This window comes from Macaca fascicularis, chromosome 7 (genome assembly GCF_037993035.2).
Source record: "Macaca fascicularis isolate 582-1 chromosome 7, T2T-MFA8v1.1".
Classification (NCBI taxonomy): domain Eukaryota; kingdom Metazoa; phylum Chordata; class Mammalia; order Primates; family Cercopithecidae; genus Macaca; species Macaca fascicularis.
This window is the reverse complement of record NC_088381.1, coordinates 98618481-98640721: the sequence shown is the minus strand read 5'-3', so window position 1 is coordinate 98640721 and position 22241 is coordinate 98618481. Positions and strand designations below refer to the sequence as shown.

The 22241-nt window shown below is 38.0% G+C and overlaps 1 pseudogene; it reads right to left on the bottom strand.

The window, feature by feature from the left end:
* Window positions 1-7304: 7304 nt before the first annotated feature.
* LOC102145449 (large ribosomal subunit protein eL27-like) lies at window positions 7305-7702 on the bottom strand (annotated as a pseudogene).
* Between the last annotated feature and the right edge of the window lie 14539 nt (window positions 7703-22241).

Here is a 22241-nt window from a genome sequence, read left to right as displayed (position 1 = left end):
CTGGGATTACAGGCATGAAAACACTGCGCCTGGCCTGTTGTGCTGTTTCTGTTCTGTGTAACTTAATGATATTTTCTTGTGACTTAAAATATAATTAATTTTGAGAATATTCCATATGTACTTAAGAAAGTGTGTGTGTGTGTGTGTAGGTATATATATATATATGCATAGTCAAGCACAGTAATGAGAAGGGAGAAAGAGTAGAGCAAGCTGTCTGATCTGTAATGAAATGTGAACTATTCTTTATTATCAGGGTATAATATTCAAGAAATATCCATATGAATGGCCTTATGGATTGTGTTGTTTCCATATCATTATCTTTACAATATCTATTCATATTCCATATCCTTATCTTTCATCCACTGGACATCTCTGTGCTGAGAATGGGTGGTGAAGCATCCTATGTAATGTCTACCTGTTTCTCATTCAGTCTCATGTAGTTTCTGTTTTGTATAGTTGGCTGTTGGGTTATTTGGTACATGGATATTTATAACTGTTACATCTTCTTTGTGAGTTGTGGCTTTTAGCGTCATAAAGTATCATCATTTGTTTTATTTAATGCTTTTTGGCCTGAATTCTACCTGATAATCAAGATGACAATCCTTGCTTTCTTATGAGTTTCATTTGTCTAGTATATTTATATAATTTTTTTTTTTTTTTTGAGACAGAGTCTTGCTCTGTTGCCAGGCTGGAGTGCAGTGGCACGATCTCGGTTCACTGCAAACTCTGCCTCCTGGGTTCAAGCGATTCTCCTGCCTCAGCCTTCCGAGTAGCTAGGTGTACAAGCACGTGCCACCACACCCACCTAATTTTTGTATTTTTAGTAGAGACAGAGTTTCACCATGTTGGCCAGGATGGTCTCAATCTCTTGACCTGGTGATCCACCCGCCTTGACCTCCCAAAGTGCTGGGATTACAGTCGTGAGCCACTGCACCCGGCCTGCTTAGTATATTTTTGACTATGCCTTCATTTGTAGCCTTTTTACCATGGTTTAGGAGTGTCTCTTGTAAAAAGCACAGAGTTCAGTTTTTTGTTGTTGTTGTTTTTGTTTGATTTGAGATGGAGTCTCACTCTGTTGCCCAGGCTGGAGTGCAGTGGCACGATCTTGGCTAACTGCAACCTCCACCTCCCAGGTTCAAGTGATTCTCCTGTCTCAGTCTCCCAAGTAGCTGGAACTACAGGCACATGCCACCACACCCAGCTAATTTTTTTGTATTTTTAGTAGAGATGGGGTTTCACCTTGTTGGCCAGACTGATCTTAAACTCCTGATCTCAGGTGATTCACCTGCCTCGGCCTCCCAAAGTGCTGGGATTACAGACATGAGCCACCGCACCTGGCCCCCAAAGTTCAGTTTTGATTTATGAGCCAATTTGAAATTCTTTTTCTTTTAATGGGCAAGTTAAGCCCACTAATATTATTGATGACTGATATGTTTGTTCTCAACTTTCTTATATTATTTTGTGTTATAATTACTAGATGTAATTATATTTACTGTGCCCCTCTTGTAGAGAGAGGCATTTAGGGAAATTAGTATTGTTATTCTTGTGGTTATCTTTGTATTTATCCTTTTAATAGGTTAAATTCCTCCTTTTTTGGCTGAATTTTTTTTTTTTTTACTAGCGGGCTTGTAAGTTTTAAATGATATCCTTGGGCTCCTAACTATCATTTTTATAACACTCAATTATCTTACTCTACTACCCCCATTCCTCTCTTTTTCCCCCTGCTGGTTGCATTCTTTCTATTTTGTCACAATGTATACTGCTCACATACTATTCTTTCAACCCTGTCCCTACTTTTCTTTTATTCTTGGTTCTACAATTAGTATAGTAAGTGCTTACCATGTCTGTTTACTGATGTTTCCCCAGCCATCTCTTGTGTGGATAAAACTTATCTTAGTCTAGGGCAGGAGTCAGCAAAATTTTTCTGTAAAGAGCCAGAGAGTAAATGTTTTAGGCCTTGCAGGCCATATATACACTCTTTGCTGCTACTACTGCTGCTGCTGCTTCTCCTTTTCCTTCTGTCACTCCTTTTTTTCTTACTGTAAACTGCTTTAAAAATGTAAAAATTCTTAGCTTGTGGGCTGTACAAAAACAGATGCCAGGCCAGATTTGACCTGTGGGCTATTGTGTGTCAACTCCTCCCTAAGTAGACACTTCAAAAAGGACTTTTGAGTACCGTGTTTCTTGAGCTCTTGCATGTTCAAAACTGTTTTTATATAGCCTGATGCTAGACGAACTTTGCTATAAAATACTTTGCTTATTATTTGTTTCCTTGAGTTTCTTGAAAATATTGGCCTCTTGGCTTTAAATGCTGCTTTTGTGGAGACTAAAGCTAATCTAATTTTCTTATGCCTGTTAGCAATTTGATCTTTTTTTGCTAGAAGCTCTGAGGAATATTCTTAGCCTTTAAATTCTAATAGTTGTATTAACATATATCTTAGAGTTGATCATTTTAGGTCAATATTTTCAGGTAAATATATATTTAATGTATTTTTTATTTATTTTCTTTTTATTTGTTTTATTTTATTTATTTTAAATGTATTTTTATTTATTTTAATGTATTTTTTATTTATTTTCTTTTTATTTTTTATAGAGTTGGAGTCTCGCTATGTTGACCAGGTTGGTCTTGAACTCTTGGCATCAAGCAATCCTCCCACCTTGGCCTACTAAGTGCTAGTATTACAGGCTTTTCTTTTATTTCCAGAAAGTTTTCTTGGTTTATAGTGTTAAATATTAGTTCTGCCCCATTGTATTGTTTTTCTTTGTCAGGATTTCCAATTATACATATGTTGAGCCTTCTTTGCATGTCTTCAATTTTGATCACTTTCTGCTCTCTGATGCTTTTTTGCTTCTTTCTTTATCTTATTATTATGATTTTTGAGACAGAGTCTCACTCTGTCCCCCAGGCTGGAGTGCAATGGTATGATCACCACTCACTGCAGCCTCAATCTCCTGGGCTCAAGTGACTCTTCTGCCTCAGCCTCCCAAGGAAGTGGGACTATAGGCACACGCCACCATGCCCGGGTAATTTTTTATAGAGATGGGGTCTCACTACTTTGCCCAGGCTTGCCTTGAACCCCTGAGCTCAAGTGATCTTCCTGCCTTGACCTCCTAGAATACTGGAATTACAGGCGTGAGTCACAATGCCTGGCCTATCTTATATTTTTGTTCTTGTTTTTTATTATTATTAAATGTTCATCCAAATATATTTTCCCTTGGGCACCTTGCAATTTATTCCTCCTTTCTGAGATAATTTTGTCTTTTTCTTGGATTTTCTTTTTTGGTCCAATCTACTCTCATTACATTTTCCCCTTGCATAGATCTCATACATTTTCCTGGGCTTATTTATGTTATTTATTTTAAATTTATGATTCTAGACTTTTTAATATCTCCAAATGTTGTTTGACATTATTTAAATCAGTTTGAGTGTATTGTGTTTTGTGGTTGGCATTTTTAGAGAAATTTTTACCAGTTGAAGCATTTTGTTTTTTTGTTTTGTTTGTTTGTTTGTTTTCTTTTTTGAGACTGAGTCCTGTTCTGTCACCCAGGCTGGAGTTCAGTGGTGTGATCTTTGCTCACTGCAGCCTCTGCCTCCCAGATTCAAGTGATTCTCCTGCCTCAGCCTCCCAAGTAGCTGGGATTACAGGTGCCCACTACAACACCTGGCTAATTTGTGTATTTTTAGTAGCAGTGGAGTTTCACCATGTTGGCCAGGCTGGTCTCGAACTCCTGACCTCAGGTAATCTGCTGGCCTTGGCCTCCCTAAGTACTGGGATTAAAGGCATGAGCCACTGTGCCTGGCTGAAAAGTTTTGATTACATATGTTCTGTATTTTTTTCCTTCTGATAACTTTGTATGGAATTTGTTTGATTTTATTTTTATTCCAAGGCATCTTTTTGGACAGAGTTTCTCATTCATGAGCATGCTCTTCTCTCATTTTAGTAAAATACATTATTTTTCTTCCAAGTAAGATTGTGATTGTGGTAGTGGTAGTTGTGGCGAGAGTCTTGCCATGTCTTGTTTCTGTTCTTTTTCTGCAGCATCTTTAATTTTTTGCCATTGACTTCCTTATTTTCCTTTACTGCCACTCACCAAGGGGCTGTTCTCCCTCTTTACTTATCTCTTTGTCTCACAGATGTAGTATTTCCTCTTCTGCCTCCTCTGTTCTACTCACTTTCAAGCTCTTCCCCTCTATTGGGTGCCATGAGCTACTAAGTCATGGACCTGTGTGTGGTATTTTATCACATATGTTGTGCTTTCCCTTTCTGCAGGTAGTTTTGTTTATGTTTTAAGTCCTCAACTGTCTTCTTTTCTCGTTAGAGTGCCTTAGGACTTCTGTGTCACTGTTCTGTACACCCACAGGCTTGCATTGGTGGGGCTTCAAGTTTCATTTATCTACATTCAGGTAATTTGAAATTCCTGCTATACTCTGGTTCATAGTGATTTTGGTGGCATGTGTAACATTTTTGTTTTATTTGTACTCCTGTTGCTATTATTTATTTATTTTGGGGGGGATGTGTGTAGAGATTTGAATTCAGGTTACCACCATTATCCTCCAGTTAATTCCTCTGATATGTACTTTTTACAAAATGACTCTTGATGTAGAGTGGTAAATGAATTCTAGGAATCAAGAGTGAGGCAGTTGTGGCAGTCCAGGTGAGAGATGATGCTGGCATAAAGTTATACATTAAACTTATTTAATTTATACTAATGGTTTGTGAAGTTATAGGTTAAAAGAAAATTAAGAGATACATCAACCAAATGTAATGTGTGAACTTTGAATTGAATTTCACTCTTTAAAATGTTCCATTTGTGACAACAAATTATATGGTTATTCTACTTATTTATCAATTTTCAGAATAATGAGTTAGTACATTAGTAGTCTTCACAGGTGAATGATGAATTGTCTATCTTTAATTTTTATGTCATTTCATTGTGAACTCATGCATTTTATATTGAATAAAGAAAGAAATAGTCTATAACCTCCTTGACATACCCAGCTACTATTTTAAGTTTAACATAGTCTCTTCTGATTTTGTCTATTGGCTTACCCATTTTTAATCTAACTTTAATTAACAGGAAGAGTTGATTTTATATTCTGCCTAATATTATGGACAGCAAACTCAATGACGGTGGGAATTTTATTCTGTTTTGAATATATTCCCAGCTTCTCAAACAGTGACTGGCACAGAGTAGGTGCTCAATAGAAGTTTGCCGAATGAAGAAATTAATGAATATGCTTTAAAACTATTTCTTTTAAATATTCTTAAAATTTTTTTTTTTTGAGATAAGATCTTGCTGTGTTACCCAGGGTGGAGTGGAGTACAGTGGTGTGATCATGGCTCACTGCAACCTCCATCTCCTGGGCTCAAGTGATCCTCCCACCTCAGCCTAATGAATAGCTGGGACCACAGGCATGTACCACCATGGCCAGATAATTTTTTGAATTTTTGGTAGACATGAAGTTTCTGCCATGTTGCCCAGGCTGGTCTCGAACTCCTGAGCTCAAGCAATCCTCCTGCTGTGGCCTCCCAAAGTGCTGGGATTACAGGTGTGAGTCACTGCGCCTGGCCTTAAATATGCTTTTAAATTCATCAAACTTATTAAAATGTTTTGGCATGGTTAAAGAGTACTGTTGTTTCTCCCCATAGCAATTATATTAATTCTTCTGAAACTCATATTTACCAGTCTTTAAAAAGTGACAGTTTAGAAAAAAAGCACTATTACATTTCCTGGAAATAATTAAGAAAGTTATTATTTGTGTCATGTCAATTTGGGAGGAACATAACAGCGGGTATTTTAGAGGTCTTATTTTTAAGCTAGATTCCTTTATATTTTTTGATGTTTGGAATGATATAATGGAAGGAACAGCATAAGCTGAGTGTGATTGGAAGTGCCTGGAAGGATATTATTAGAATTCAAAATGACTTAGTAATTAAGGGAGTGTGAAATGTGGTCAGAACAAAATGCAGTGTAGTGAATTGTTGCTAGGAGGAAAAATAAGACTGCCCTAATATATAATGGGGACTTATAGACAAATATGGCTGAGATTTAAATTTCAGGGGTATAGTAAATCTAACTTGAATCAGCAATGTTAGTATATATGATATTCAAAGATATAATGGCAGAATGTTATTTAAGTGTTGGGATCAGAGTAGTGTTCTAGGGACTAGGCTTAACTTCTGGGACAGAGGTTACAAACTGGCACCTCACGAAACCACCCCGATGGGTTTTGGTTGGGCTGAGAGAGAGAGAGTGGGAAAAGGAGAGGGAAAATGAAAGGAAGGAAGAAGTTTCCAACTTTTAAAAAGTGAGAATTTTGACATAAAATCCAAATTTCCAGTGTCTCTTGAAATATTTGGCAATATTGTGTATTGTTGTGACTAGCCTGTCTACAATAGACTAATGCTGAACAGCAGCTGCTTACTTAAATTGGGGTCTGTCCTGTCCAGACCTCCATGGTTCCCCCCCACTTCCTAGCTCTAAGCCACAAGCTCCAGGTATTGTTATAGTTCTTTCCCCTGCAATCGTTTTTCCCATACCAGGTCTGTGCCTGTTTTAATTGCCTCCCAGTCACTCTGTCGATGAGGAAGGGATTCTTGACCTAGGTTTATGGAAATGGCCAAACACCTGACACCCAACATTGGACAGCTAAGATCAACAGTAATTTATTCATCACATATACTCACCGCCTGAGGAGGAGGACATGGTATACTACACAGGACCACACTGGATTTGCACTCAGGAACACAGTGAACAAGGATGGGCTTTGGGAGCCAGGCTTTGTAGTATCTAAAGGGTGAGGTGTCCCTTGGTTCCAACAGGAAGGTGTGATTCACTTGTTCGAATAATATCACAGTCTGATAGGGAACGGAAACTCACTACTCAGAGATAAGCAGGAACTACACCTGGTCCTCTTGATACAGAGGGTTATTTGGCTAGGGAATCTTATCTCTGGGAACAGAGCTGCAGGGGAACTTACAGTTAGGCCATTTAAGGCCCTTCTGATTCCACCAGCTATCGAAGCAGCACAGAACACTGGATCTTAGTTTTAGGCCTTATGACAAAATACCCTCCTTTATGCATTTTCCTTGCTTGTCAAGCCCATGTAGATATTTGGATGGAGACTCTGTAGCTAGGAGGAGGAATTTTTCTAATTCTAAATGTTTGTGAAATTGAAATACATCTGCAAGGATGGTTGTATATATTTTCTTCTCTGAAGATTAAAAGAAATACAATGAACAAAACCGAAGAAAACTTTAGTTTTTTTTTCTTTTTAATTTTTAATGACTAAAACAAAACATCTAAAACTGCAGCTTCTGGAAGAACCACTTGTTCTTGCCTGTCTTGTACCTCTTTTCAAACTTGACCTTGGCCTCTTGTCCAGCCTTGCGTTTAAGAGCAGCATGTCTGAAGACATCCTTATTGACGACAGTTTTGTCCAAGAGGATATCTACAGAGTACCTTGTGGGCATTAGGTGACTCTAGTTATAAACTTTCACAAAAGACTTGATCTTTGACCTCTTGGTGATCTTCTTGCCCATGGCAGCTCTTACTTTGCAGGGATAGTGGTCAATTCCAGCCACCAGGGCATGGCTGTAGGGGCGGTCTGAGGTTGCATCATCAATGTGACAACTTTGCGTCTGGAGTAGTATCCAGCCAGGACAAACACCACTTTCCCAGGTTTCATGAACTTGCCCATTTCGACAGTAACCACTGGGGCCTACAGCAGAAATGAAAGAAGGAAAAGCTTTAGTTTTTAAATGCACTTCTGCCCAGAGTGGATAACCTCTAGGATCTTTTAGGGATTTTTCTATACACAAAATGGCATTTAAGTTGGTATTAAGAAAAATTTTGTGATACGATTGATAGTGAAAGAACTTACCAAGGAAATATTTATTCATTTCGCCAAGGTTTTTCGTTTGTTCAAAAATGTTTATTAAATACATACTGGGTCAAGTGTTAAGGCTTTAACAACAATGATTCATTTTCTTCCTGGAAAGAGCTTGCATTATGTTTGAAGAGACAGAACATTAAACTAACAATTACTAATCAATGTGGTAGGTGCTATTAAGGATACAAACAGAAAACGCAAAGAAGAGGAAAGGGATCATGATCTGCTTGGAGGTTTACATTTTTTAAAAAACAGATGATTGAGTATCTGAGATGACTCAGCACTGATTGAAAATGAAAAAAGTCATCTCTCAGGGTCTTTCCAAGTTCAGTGTTTCTGAAATCTTCAATTTGAAAATTAGTACAAAGTGGGTGCAGTGGCATGTGCCTGTCGTCCAGCTACTTGGGAGGCTGAGGTGACAGGATCACTTAAGCCCAGAAGTTAGAGCCTGTAGTATTCTATAATCATGCCTATAAATAGCCACTGCACCTCAGCCTAGGCAACAAGTGAGACCTTGTCTTTAAAATAACAAAAAGAAAGAAAAAATTAGTACTTTCTGTGTAATATCCACAGAGTACCTTGTGGAAATTAGGTGCTTGTAGTTATAAACTTTCACAAAAGGAGGAAATTTAAGAAGAGTTTGGTAAAGAAATAGTTTTCAAAGGTGTAGATAGAATATAGATATAGCCCATGAAATGAAATGGTTCCAACAATTTGGTAGCTTCCATGCTTTCTCTCTGGTAATTTGTCTTCAGTTGGGTTTCCTTTGTCCAGTGGGGCTTGTGTAAGCTGTAGTTCAAGGCTACATGTCTATGGTCACAGATTTCTGCGGTGAGCTATCTCTGGTGACCTGGATGATGACTTTGAGGTCAGAGAGAGGGGTCCTGGGGTCTTAGCAGTGGACCGAAGCCAGGTGCAGGGGTATGTACATGTATGTGGGAGGACAGCGCTGTGTGAACCATGCTATCTTCAAATGAGTGGTTGGCTGTGCTTTACAGCAAAAATAAAAACAATATGAGCTTTCCTAGAAATTGTGTAGTGTTACATTTATCTTTCTTCTCTTCTTTCTGTTGATATAAATCAGAATTTTCTCAATTATATTCTGTGGAACACTAGTTCCTATGTGCTTTTTTTAAAAAAGGGAAAAGTCTGTGAACAAAAACGCCTGGGAAATGTAGTATACAATATATAAATAGTTTTTTTTTCATTCAGTGTTCCCAAAGATTTTTAATAGGTGAAGTTTTTCTTTTAAACATTTTCTAATGTAGGTTTAAATATTAGAACTAGGACACTGTGGAATCGCTTTGTAAAATCTAGGTCCTAGAAGAACCACTTGTTCTTGCCTGTCTTGTACCTTTCTTGGAACTTGACCTTGGCCTCTCATCCAGCCCTGTGTTTAAGAGCAGGGTCTCTGAAGACATCCTTATTGATGACAGTTTTGTCCAACGGGATATCCATAGAGTACCTCGTAGGCCATTAGGTGATTGTAGTTATAAGCTTTCACAAAAGCAAGACATTGATGGATAATTTAAGGACAGTTTGATAAAGAAACTATTTGCAAAGGTGTAGATAGAATTCAGAGAAATCACAAGAGATATTATAGTACCCTGGGGCAGGCCAGCAGGGAGATGTCACTGCTGATCCCAAAGGGAAAGGGGAAGGGGAAGAAACAATTACTGGCACTTGAAGAGCAAAAATTATGGGGAGAGGACTTCCTAATAGAAGTTGCAGACTTTGGCTGAGCTACTGGTCAGTGACACCTTGTCTGCTTTGATCCCCTGCTTGTGCTTTACGTTGGCTAAACCCAGTGGGAAGCCAGAGGCTAAGAGAGTCAGTTGATTCAGTCCATACGGTCAGCCTCCTGAGGCACAGAAAAGGGTGGAGAGTAGATCTGGAGAGGCAAACAGATAATATTCAGCATATATATTATATGTGCTGAATATATATTGTATATGATATATATTATACCTGCTGAATATATATTATATATTATACATGCTGAACATATATAATTATATATAATATATAACATATATATAATAGATATAATATAATAATTATATAATTAATTATCATATATATACTATCTATATATAATAGATATAATATAATTATTATATATTAGATATATTATATACTGATTATCTTGGGAGAGTAAACCAGCTTTTAGCCCCCATAACTTTTAAACTGTCATTAAAAGAGATTATGTGAATTACCTGTGAATAAATAGTATTCCAGGTATGTTTCCTTTTTCTTTTCATATTTTACACAACAGAGAATGAGAAAAGACTTAACTGCCACAACTACATTTTTAAAAAAACCTTAGGAACAACAGAAATTTATTTCTCACAGTTCTGGAGACTGGGAAGTCGAAGATCGAGGCACCAGCAGATGTGATGTCTGGCGAGGACCCATTTCCTGGTTCACAGATGGTGCCTTGTTGCTGTGTCCTCACATGGTGGAAATGGGTGAGCAAGCTCTCTTGGCCTATTTTTTAAAATTGACAAGTAAAAATTGTATATATTTATGATGTACAACATGATGTTTTGATATATTGTGGAATGGTCAAATCATACTATTTAACATACTCATTATTTAATGTACTTACCTTTTTTGGTGGTGAGAACACTTCAAATCTACTCTCTTAGCAATTTTCAAGTATACAGTATATTGTTATTAACTATAGTCACCAAGGTGCACAGTAGATCTCTTGAGCTTATTCCTCCTAATTGAAATTTTGTGTCCTTTGATCAATATCTCCTCAAACTCTCCATCCCCTAACAACCACATTTTTGTGGAACCAAACTAGAGTACCATTGCCTCTCACTAATAGGAGATGGTAAGATAAGTTTTTGAATTGCCATTCAGTATGACCTAATTTTAACCCAGAATGTTATTACTATTTGTAATTGTTACATGTTCAAAAAACTCAGCAAAACTAAAATAATAAGAGACCTTGTATTTGGATGATAGTAGCAGAGACCACTGGTTGTCTGCAAAATCCATTCTTTTATTCTTGCAGAGTAATGAGAGTATAGTCAGTTGCCTGATGAATAGAAGTGATGTGTGCCACTTCTGGAAGGGGGCTTCTTGGAGAATATGAATTCTTCCTCTGCACTCTTTTCTATTGGCTAAATGCAGATGATAGGAAGACCATGGGGAAGCCACAGAATGAAAGGCACTGGGGTTCCTGAATCAATGCATGGAGAAAAGCTGCCACCTGACCTGAACTCCCATTCTGAACCATTATATAAACAAGGCAAAAATTTTTGTTTTATTCAAGCCACAATATATTTGTGTCTATTTGATTGAGTAGTTTATTTAGCCCATCCAAACTACTACAGATGCCATTTTAAACTTTTAATTATTTTCTATATATTTAAAGCCCCTATTTTAAAGGTAAAACAGTGGGGGCATAAAGAGATTCATTAATTCTTTCAACAAATACTTATTGACCATTAGGAAAATTTGTTGAAAACAATCTATAAAATCATTTTTGGGAGGACATTTCATATATTCTATAAATATTAATCAAGGCTTTTAGTGTATACTCTAGGAACTCACAGTCTAGTGTTAGAGACAGACACTAAAAAAATTAGAGTGTAAATTGCTACAGTGTTTAGTACTCATAAGAATAACACAGTACTATGAAGGCAAATAATAGGGGGATTTGACCTAACAAGGTAAGTAGGAGAAGGATTCCCAGAAGAAGTAACGACTAACTCAGATGTGAAAAACATATGTTTAGGATGGTAAGAAAGAGAAAGAAACTTTTCTAACAGAGATAATAATATATACAAAGGCCTGATTTGGATGGAAAGGGTTCTGGCAAATATGGGGGCCGGGGGAGGCTGTTGTGATTGGGGCTAGAGTAGCAGCACAGATTTAGGGCTGAACCTTGAGGAGCTCTACATTTAAATTCAGAGTCAAGGAGGCTGAGGCTGTAGATTGGACAGAAAAAGCATGCAGAGAGGTATCTTAGCGCAGGCTGCTATAACAAATACCATAGACTGAGTTATTTAGGCAATAAACATTTAATTATCACGGTTCTGGAGGATGGGAAGTCCAAGATCAAGGTGTCATCAGCAGATTTGATTTTTGGTGAAGACCTTCTGCCTGGCTTGCGGATGGTTGCCTTCTTGCAGTATCCTCAGTAGTGAAGACAGGAAGCTATCGTGTACCTTCCTCTTCTCACAAGGGCACTAATCCCAGCACTGGGGCTCCACCTTCAGAATCTCATCTAAACCTAATTATCTCCCAAAGGCTTCACCCCCTAACACCATCATATTGAGGGTTAGAGCTTCAACATACGAATTTTGAGAGGAGGATACAAAGATTCAGTTCATAACAAGAAATGTGAGAAAACCAGAAGGCAAGGGAAGAGTGTATTTCATGGAGAGAATAATCGCCATTGTGGATGGGGGTGAGTTTGATTGTGAAGAAAGAGAGAGAGGTAGGGAGTTAGGATTGTAGATGAAGGGACATAGGAACCAAATTATTTTGTTGTTTTCTTAAGTGGTAGAGGGTTAAAAATGAATGGGAATAATCCAGTTACCAAAATTAAATTAATTAATTAATTAATTTTTTCAGACAGTGTTTCACTCTGTCACCCAGGCTGGAGTGCAACGGCGCCATCTCGGCTCACTACAACCTCTGCCTCCCAGGTTCAAGCGATTCTCCTGCCTCAGCCTCCTGAGTAGCTGGAATTATAGGCATGCGCCACCACACCCAGCTAACTTTGTATTGTTAGTAGAGATGGGGTTTCACCATATTGGTCAGGCTGGTCTCGAACTCCTGACCTCAGATGATCTGCCTGCCTCGGCCTCCCAAAGTGCTGGGATTACAAGAATGAGCCACCGCTCCCGGCCGCAAGAATTTAAATTTTTAAGAGCAAGAGTGAATAATTTGGTAGCAAAATAACCAGTTTCTTGAGAAGAATTAAAGAAAGCACAGGTGGAGAGATTAATCCCATACAGGAGGACAAAGAGTTTCTTTATTTTAATGTGTAAGAAGGAGGATAGATGGGGACAGATGTAGGTAAGTTTATATATTTACAATCAGAAGTTAAGATAGTTCCATTTTCTCTGAAAAGTCGGATTCAATGTCATCTGGAGATATTAAAAGAGAGTGGGGCCTGAGGAGATTGGAGAATGTTTGAAACACTATTGAGTCTTCCAATCTATGATCATCGTCTATCTCTCAATTTATTTAGATATTCTTTAGTAGGTCTCTTGTAAACTGGAAATAATTTGATCTTGCTCAAATAAAAATACCAGTGTCACTACCTCTGCCTTTTAAATTAAATGTTTATTCCATTTATTTTTAATGCTGTTATTGATTTAGTTTGATTTAAATGTATCATTTTGCTATTTGTTTTCTCTTTGTTCCATCTGTTATTTGATTTTTTTCTGTGTGTTTTTAAAAGTATTTTAAAAATTACATTTTATCTCTTCTATTTCTTATTAGTTATACTTCTTTAATTCTATTCCATCATGCTTTACAATATGTATCTTAAATGTATCCCAGCTTCCCTGCAAATAATATTGTGCCACTTTATATGTAATTCACCTTACAACCTACAATTTATAATTATAGAATGTACTTCTGCAAGTTATAACCTTCAAATACCCTGTTATTATTTTGCTCTAAACAGTCACAATCATCTTTTACAGAAATTAAGAAATGAGAAAAAAATCTCCTAAATTTTTCATATATTTACCATTTCTTCTGCTTTTTATTCTTTCTAGTTTCCATCTGATATTATTTTCTTTCAGCCTGAGGAACTTCCTTTAATGTTACTTGGAATACTGAAGTGCTACTGTGAATTCTCCTAGCCTATATTTGAAAATGTCTTTACTTGACTTTCATTTTTGAAGGATATTTTTAGTAGATACAGAATTCTAGGCTGTTTTTTCTTTGCTTGTTTTTTTGTTTTTTTGTTTTTTGTTTTTGAGATGAAGTCTCACTCTGTCACCCAGGCTGGAGCGTAGTGGTGTGATCTCGGTTCACTGCAACCTCCACCTCCCGGGTTCAAGCGATTCTCCTGCCTCAGCCTCCTGAGTAGCTGGGAGTAAAGGAACATGCCACCATACCTGGCTAATTTTTGTATTTTTAGTAGAGATGAGGTTTCGCCATGTTGGCCAGGCTGCTCGCAAACTCCTGACCTCAAGTGATCCACCCACCTCGGCCTCCCAGAGTGCTGGGATTACAGGCCTAAGCCACCGTGCCTGGCCTCTAGGCTGTTTTTTCTTTCAGCACCCTAAGATATTGCTCCACTGTCTTCAGCTTGTATCATTTCTGACAAGTCAGTTGAAATACTTTTCATTATTCTCTGGTATGTAATATGTCTTTATTCCCTGGCTAAGATATTTTTCTTTCAGAAATTTGATTTTGGTGTGCTTTGGGTTGTGTGTCTGTACTACTTGGGATTGTTGAATTTAATTTTTTGTGTGAAATTTGGGAAGATTTTGACCATTTAAAAAAATATTTTTCTGCCCCAATTGCTGTCTCGTACACCTCTGGTCCTCCAGTTACAGGTACACAGGGCTACTGAGACACCGGTCATTTTTGTCAGCCTTTGTCCCTTTGTGTTTCAGCTTGGATAGTTTCTATTGCCCATTTTCAAGTTCACTAGTCCTTTTTTTCACTGTAAAATGTGTTATTTAGCCATCTTGTGAGTTAAAAAAAAAATTCAGATATTGAATTTCTAATTGTAGATTTTCCATTTGATTCTTTTCCTATATTTTTATTTTTGTATTAATATTTCTAGTTGTTTCCTCATTATGTTCATGTTTCTCTTCATATTCCAGAGCATATTTGTGACAGCTATTTAAAATTATTTGCTGAAAATTGCTATCGTTTCTGAATCTATTTTGTTGGTGATTTTTTATCTGATTAAGGTCACAATTTCCTGCTAGATTGTCTAGTAAAAAATTTTATTGTATACTGGACATTATGAATGGTACATCATTGAGTGTGTGGAATTTGTGGTTTTCTTTAATAGAATGTTGAAGTTTGTTCCAACAAGCAGTTAATTTACTTGTGGATCAGCTTGATTTTTGCAAATCTTGCTTTTAGTTTTATTATTGGCTCTAGAATTGCCTTTACTTTAGAGCTAGATTAGCTCCACACTGAAGGCCCGGTCTTCCTGGAAAGCCTGGTCTTTCTGTTGAAAGCTTGAGATGTTCAATGAGGTCTCTCTGCTGTGGCTAATCAGAGCTAGAATGTCTCCTATCTCTGTGTGAGCTCCAGTATTTGTTCAACTTCCAGATTCCAGTAATTATTCTTTTCCCAGCACATAGTTGGTCTTTCCTTGGTATTTCTTTGCTGCCTTGTTTTGTAAAGCCTCATCCTATGCATGCGCAGCGTATTTTTGGGCTCAAAATGTGAGGAATCCTATCCAGCTATCTGGAATTTCTTTTCTATTCAGTTCCCTTTTCTCTGTGACTCTGCCCCGAAGGCTTCAGGAGCCTCAGTTGCTTTGAATTCTAACATCTCTTTCCTCCATTTGGCAAAACTGCTGTGTTTGGGCATCCCCTCCCTGCACTGTGCTCTGGAATGCACCTCCAAGCAGAAAGACAGAGCAATTGTGGGTTCACCTCATTGGCTTCAATTCTTGCTGGGATCATAGTCCTTTTAAGGACCACAGTCTTCTGGTACAGGTATCAGCCTTCTAGGGATCATATTCCAGTCTGTCGTGCAATGTCTGAAATAGTTAATTTATATATTATGATCAGGTTTTTCAGGTTTGTTTTTCTGTTTTGTATTGTTTTGTTTTGAGACAGAGCCTCACTCTGTTGCCCAGGCTGGAGTGCAGGGGCACAATCTTGGCTCACTGCAACCTCCACCTCCTGGGTTCAAGCAATTCCCCTGTCTCAGCTTCCCAAGTAGGTGGGATTACAGGTGTGCACCACCACGCCTGGCTAATTTTGTATTTTTAACAGAGACAGAATTTCACCATGTTGGCCATGCTGGTCTCGAACTCCTGACGTCTGGTGATCCACCCACCTCGGCCTCCCAAAGTGCTGGGATTACAGACATGAGCCACAGCACCCAGCCATTTTGTTGAGTTTTGTATTTGTTTATGTCTGAAAGACTAGCCCACGACCAGTTCCTCAGTCATGGTTAGAAGGCAGAGTCTTACAGATATATAGCTTTTATTTCTTTTTTCTATCACTATTATTTCTTGATTTCATTTCTTTATTTAATTTTTATTATTATTGTTATTTTTGACACGGGATCTTGCACTGTTACCCCGGCTGGAATACAGCAGTGTGAGAGCAGAGAGAGAGAAATCAACTAGGCAGATAGGGCAAGGGTCCTCGGTGGAATTCCCTTCTTATAAAAAGCAGCCCAAGAGGTCGTTTCTCCTTCAGCAAAGATCATCCTGAGAGATCAGGCTGCAAACACAGATAAGGAAGGCAAGCTCTAACACAGAAAGGGGTCTCCTGTGTAACATACAGACATGCAGTGGGCCTCAGTAAGCACAGACCCCTCTCTTCTTGGAAATACTCAGACAAGGAGGCTTGTGCAGGGGGAGTGCCTGCAGCAGCACCAATAAGAAAACCTACCCTGAGCCAGGCACGTTCACCTTGGAGTGTTCTGGCGACCCCCGCTCCCCCCTGCCCCCGCCTTTTTTATACGCCCCCACCTTTTTCACACATGCGCAGCAGGAAGAGATAAAACAACACGGAGTAACTCAGGCTAAGAAGCCCCATGGGCACCAGAAAGGGTGGGGTGGGAACTCAGAAATTTGTGCCTTATGCAAATGAAGCGCTCCTCCCATCCAGCTTGTCTATAAAAACCCTTGCACTTCACTGTAAAATGGCAACCCATCTTTCTGGGACCCCTCTCTGCTCCAGAGCTTGCTTTCTTTTGCTTATTAAACTTCTGCTCTAACCTCACTTTTGGAGTGTCTGCATCCTTCATTTTCTTGGCCGTGAGACCAGCAACTTCAGGTGACACCTCAGACAATAAGGCCGGTTTCAGCAGGATCACAGCTCACTACAGCCTTGACCCTCTGGGCTCAAGTGATCCTCCCACCTCAGCCTCCCAAGTTGCTGGGACTATAAATGCAAGCCTATAGTCTTACAGAGATGGGGGGCTCCCTACGTTGCCCAAGCTGGTCTCAAACTCCTGGGCTCAAGTCATTCTCCCACCTTGGCCTCCCACAGTTTTGATATAACAGGTGTAAGCCACTGTGCCTGGCTAATTCAATCTTTTATAACTTGCTTTGGAAGTCTCAAGTTACATTGAAGAATATGCCCAACATATGAGGATGACAGTGTTTTAAGAAGACTATTTAATGTTTTTGTAACTGGTATACAGAATGAATGAGGATATTCTACTTACATATTTTAGAAGTAAAATAAAAATTACTAAAATTAAATGTTTAATTCATTTCAAATAAAAAGTATATAAACAATAAATATAAAATGTAAATTTATAAATCGTAAACATTATAAATTTAATATAAATTATTAGCACATAAGGTAATAAAAAGAAGATATTATCCTTAAATAACTTAAACATGAACATGAGGATATTTTATGATACATTTAAAATATAGGGCCAGGCGTGCTGGCTTGTACCTGCAATCCCAGCATTTTAGGAGGCAAAGGTGAGAGGATTGCTTAAGCCCAGAGTTGTGGACCAGCCTGGGCAACATCGGGAGACCCTTTCTCTAACAAAAAGAAAAAAACTAGCCAGGCATGATGGTGCATGCCTGTAGTCCCAGTTACTTGGGAGGCTGGGGCAGGAGGATCACTTGAGCCCAGGAGATCGAGGCTGCGGTGAGCTATGATTGTGTCACTGCACTCCAGCCTGGGTGTCAGAATGAGATCTTGTCTTTCCTCTGTCTCTCTCTCTCTCTCTCTATATATATATATGTACACATTAAAAAATTATGTATGAAAAACATATACCTAAATATTAGACATACACATAAATTTAAAAATGAAATAATATTTGATTTTTTAAAATCTATCTTAATGTGAATTTTAAAAAGGAAATGTTTACATATGTTATTGTGGAGTTGTCACCTTATTTTCTGTGCAGATTTTTCCAGCTGCTGAGAGTTTTTGTTTACACTGCTATTTGAGAGAATATTATAAGCAAGCTCCAGATATGTTTCTTTGACTTCTTCATCTTTGAATAATTTTCTCTCCTATTTCATAACCGAGGAGAAGTTTTTGAACAATAAATTTTTTCCTTTGCAGGTCCTATAATATTATTAATAGCGAGCTCTCATTTTTCTCTTAAAAAGTAGTTTTTTATTGTCCTCACTTTCTTTACTTTTATCATGTGTGAATGTATATTCCTAGGCTGAATTCACATGTTAATGTCAACTCTGTCATATTCTTTTTCTACTGCTTTGGAAAGTCTTGGTCCTAGAATAAGGATTATTCTTGCAAGAGAAACTTTACATAGTACAATAGTATCATTTTTTTTTTTTTTTTTTTTTTTTGAGACGGAGTCTCGCTCTGTCGCCCAGGCTGGAGTGCAGTGGCGCGATCTCGGCTCACTGCAAGCTCCGCCTCCCGGGTTCACGCCATTCTCCTGCCTCAGCCTCCCGAGTAGCTGGGACTACAGGCGCCCACAACCGCGCCCGGCTAATTTTTTTTTGTATTTTTAGTAGAGACGGGGTTTCACCGTGGTCTCGATCTCCTGACCTTGTGATCCGCCCGCCTCGGCCTCCCAAAGTGCTGGGATTACAGGCGTGAGCCACCGCGCCCGGCAATAGTATCATTATTTATAGTTACTTGTACCTGTTGAGAGTTGGAGAGTACATCAGCTGACCTTTTTCTATACAAGGAATCATTGATTTTGATCTCAAAATGGAGATTATTTGGATTTTTAAAAATATTAAAATAATGGTAATACACTAACAAATACCAGACTATTGGTAGACCAAGTAACAGGATATACTGGAATCCTGTTGTATTCTCTAGTTTTATAATTTATAAAAAATAAAATGGTACATATTTGAGTGTGGTGGAGGGAATGCATGCTACTCTAAGTCAGGAAAAACTAGGATCTCATCCTAGCTTTACAACTAATTTTATGTATTAACATTTTTGGATAATTCTTATTTGTAAAATGTGGTGCTGTTAAGTGAAATAAAGCTCCTTACAGAAATTCTCTGATTGCCTCTAGAATAATCAGTTTTAATAAAAAATTTTACTACAAATATTAAACGAGCAGATTTTACAGCTTTAGTCTAGAAATTTTATGTCTGGAATTGTATACAGTAAGCCACACAGATAGGGGAGAATATGTTGTTTTGAGTAATGAAATATTCTGGCTAATAGCTTATTATTAAACATGCCACACACAATTTAAAAGCCTACTTTCTTCAAAATTAATAACATATTCAAAATTCTGTATTGAACACAGTTTTTCTTAGGTAATTCAGAAGGTGTTTCAGGATCTTTCCTCATGTGAGCATTATGAATGTGAATTATCATTGTACTTTGGGTTTATTATTATTTTTTTCTTTGAGACAGAGTCGTGTTCTGTTTTCTAGGCTGGTGTGCAGTGGTGGTCATAGCTCACTGCAGCCTCGACCTTCTAGGTTCAGGTGATTCTCTTGCTTCAGCCTCCCAAATTGCTGATATTATAGGTGTATGCCACCACACTCGGTTAATTTTTTTTTCTTTTTTTTGTAGGCAGGGGAGTCTCACTATATTGCCCAGGCTGGTCTTGAGCTCCTGGCTTCAAGGGATCCTCCCACCTCAGCCTCCCAAAGCGCCAGGATTACAGGCATGTGCCACAACGCCCAGCTCTGTACTTTGGGTTTATAAAGATACCAGTTGATAGAAATTTCTAGTTGCCAGAATCTTACAGAATGTAAGCTACAATTTACATTCCCATTTTCAATAATTTAAAGATGTCACCAATCTTGAAGAAAAGCTGCTGATGAAAGACTCTTGCAGAGTCTTCATCTAAATGATCAATTACCACTTTCTTCTTCAATTTATTAATCTGGTAAGAAGAGAGTGTCTCTGCTATTTACATGTCTGTTTTTCACTGTACCGTCATATGCTTAATGACCATGTATGATTCTCCAAATGTCAAATTCAGGAGACACTTTTAAAACATAAAAAGCAAAATAATATTTATTTTAAAAATTCTTCTGTAAAGAGAAGAAACATTGTTTTTCAAAGGAACATTTTATTCATTACAACTGCTTAGAACTACTCTCCTATGGAATTTTAGTATTGATGGTTTAAAAAATGTAAGCAAAACACAAATCATAGGATATATCATAGGAGGAGTTTATGCACAGCATTCAGATATTTTAATTCATCTTATAGTTTTCTGGACTAGAGTACATTTCATCACAGTATTTCTTAAGTATCAGAGAAAACTCACTGGGTTTCATTTCAGAATCTGGTATCAGTCAATGGCATGGACAGAAGCATTTTACTTTGGCATTTGAGTGATTCGGCAGAATGCCATCCATGTCCTAATGCTGTGGTTCATCTATTGGTTTCTATGGTCTTATATCAATACAGCAGCCAGAATGACAATAAAACTTTAGGTCGGATTGTGCTTCTCCTTTACCCAGAATACTCCAATTGCTTTCCCTCTTACTCAGAGTAACAGCCAAAGTCTATACAATGACCTGTCCTCTTATTCTACTCTGTCCAGCCACTCCTTTCTGGACATCCACTTCATTAGCAGCTGTGCCCTGGACTCTGCAGGCCTGTCTGTCTCTTTCCTCTGGTTCCGTTGGCATACTGTCACGCCATATTACCACATTTCTTACTCTTTCATTGACTTCAGGTCTTTATGTTACCTTTCAGTACTTACCTGACAGCACTATATAAAATTAGACCATAAAATTTAACTTTATGTAAATTTTGGCAGGGCACGATGGCTCACGTCTGTAATCCCAGCACTTTGGGTGGCCAAGGTGGGCCAATTACCAGAGGCCAGGAGTTTGAGACTAGCCTGGGCAATGTGGTGAAACCCTGCCTCTATAAAAAATACAAAAACATTAGCTGGGCGTGGTGGCATGCACCTATAGTCCCAGCTACTTGGGAGGCTGAGGCACGAGAATCTCTTGAGCCTGGGAGGCGGAGGTTGCAGTGAGCTGAGATCACAACATTGCACTCCAGCCTGGGTGACAGAGCAGAGACTGTCTCAAAAAAAAAAAAAAAAAAAAAAGGTTTATGTAAATTTTTATTGAGATATTTGTAGATTCACATGCAGTGGTAAGAATGAATACAGAAAGATCCCATGTACCCTTTACACAATTTTTCCCAATGGAAGCATTTTATAAAACAATAGAAAAATATCACAACCAGGATATTAACATTGATAGAATCCACCCATCCTGTTTGGATTTTCCATTTTAATTTAAAAACTATATTCATTTTTTAATAGCACTTCTTACCATCCTGTATATTTTACTTATTTTGTTTATTTTATTTTTCCCTTTACCAGAATGTAAGCTCCAGGAGGGCGGTGATTTTTGTGTGGTTTGTTCACATCACTGGAACAGAGTCTGGCATAGTGGGTCCTTACACATTTTTGGTGAGTTACTGAATTAATAGTATAATCTCTTATACTGGACTCTGGATACAGTGCAGCAAACACTTGGGCCTGTCTTTGATTCAGTGCAGTGATGCTATACATTTAAAGAGGAATAAGTGAGATTTATTACACTGAGAAATGCTGCTTTGGTTTACGATGAATTCTGTTGGCAGCAGTATTTGTCACAGAAGTGCTATAGCAGTTAAGATCTGTAGTCCAGAAAGAGCCAAACAAGCCTTTGCTTTTCTGCCCTAGAAGCTCCCTTTCATGTCTTCGGCAATTACAGAGTGGATAACCTGCTGAAAAAAATTGGAAATCAATTTCGGTTTTTACTAACTAGCATTACAGTCTAGAGACATTAACCAACAAATCAGCTCCAAATGGTTAAGCTGATTCGCCATTAGAAGCATGAACTAATGACACTGCAGAATCAGGGCCACCCTTATTTTACATTTCCAGGTCTTCCAGGTGTTCACTGGTGTCCATTAGCACCTGACAGTCAATTCTTAAATAATGTTGGTGAAACGAATACTGATGGATTTGCACTCTTCCCAAAGCCTTGTTTGGCTACGAACAGTACAGGGAACAATTCTTGACTTACCTCTCAGAATGTTAGGACATCAAGTACAAGAAATGATGTCCTAGATCAAACTTTGTCTATATAATAGAATTTGTTGGTAATGGATAAATAATAAGAAACTTGAGGTAGATGAGTACCATATACAACAACCTCTTTAGAGGATAGTTTGACTAGATATGTCAACTAATGCTTGTGTCCTTTAGATCAGCAATTACATTTCTAGGAATT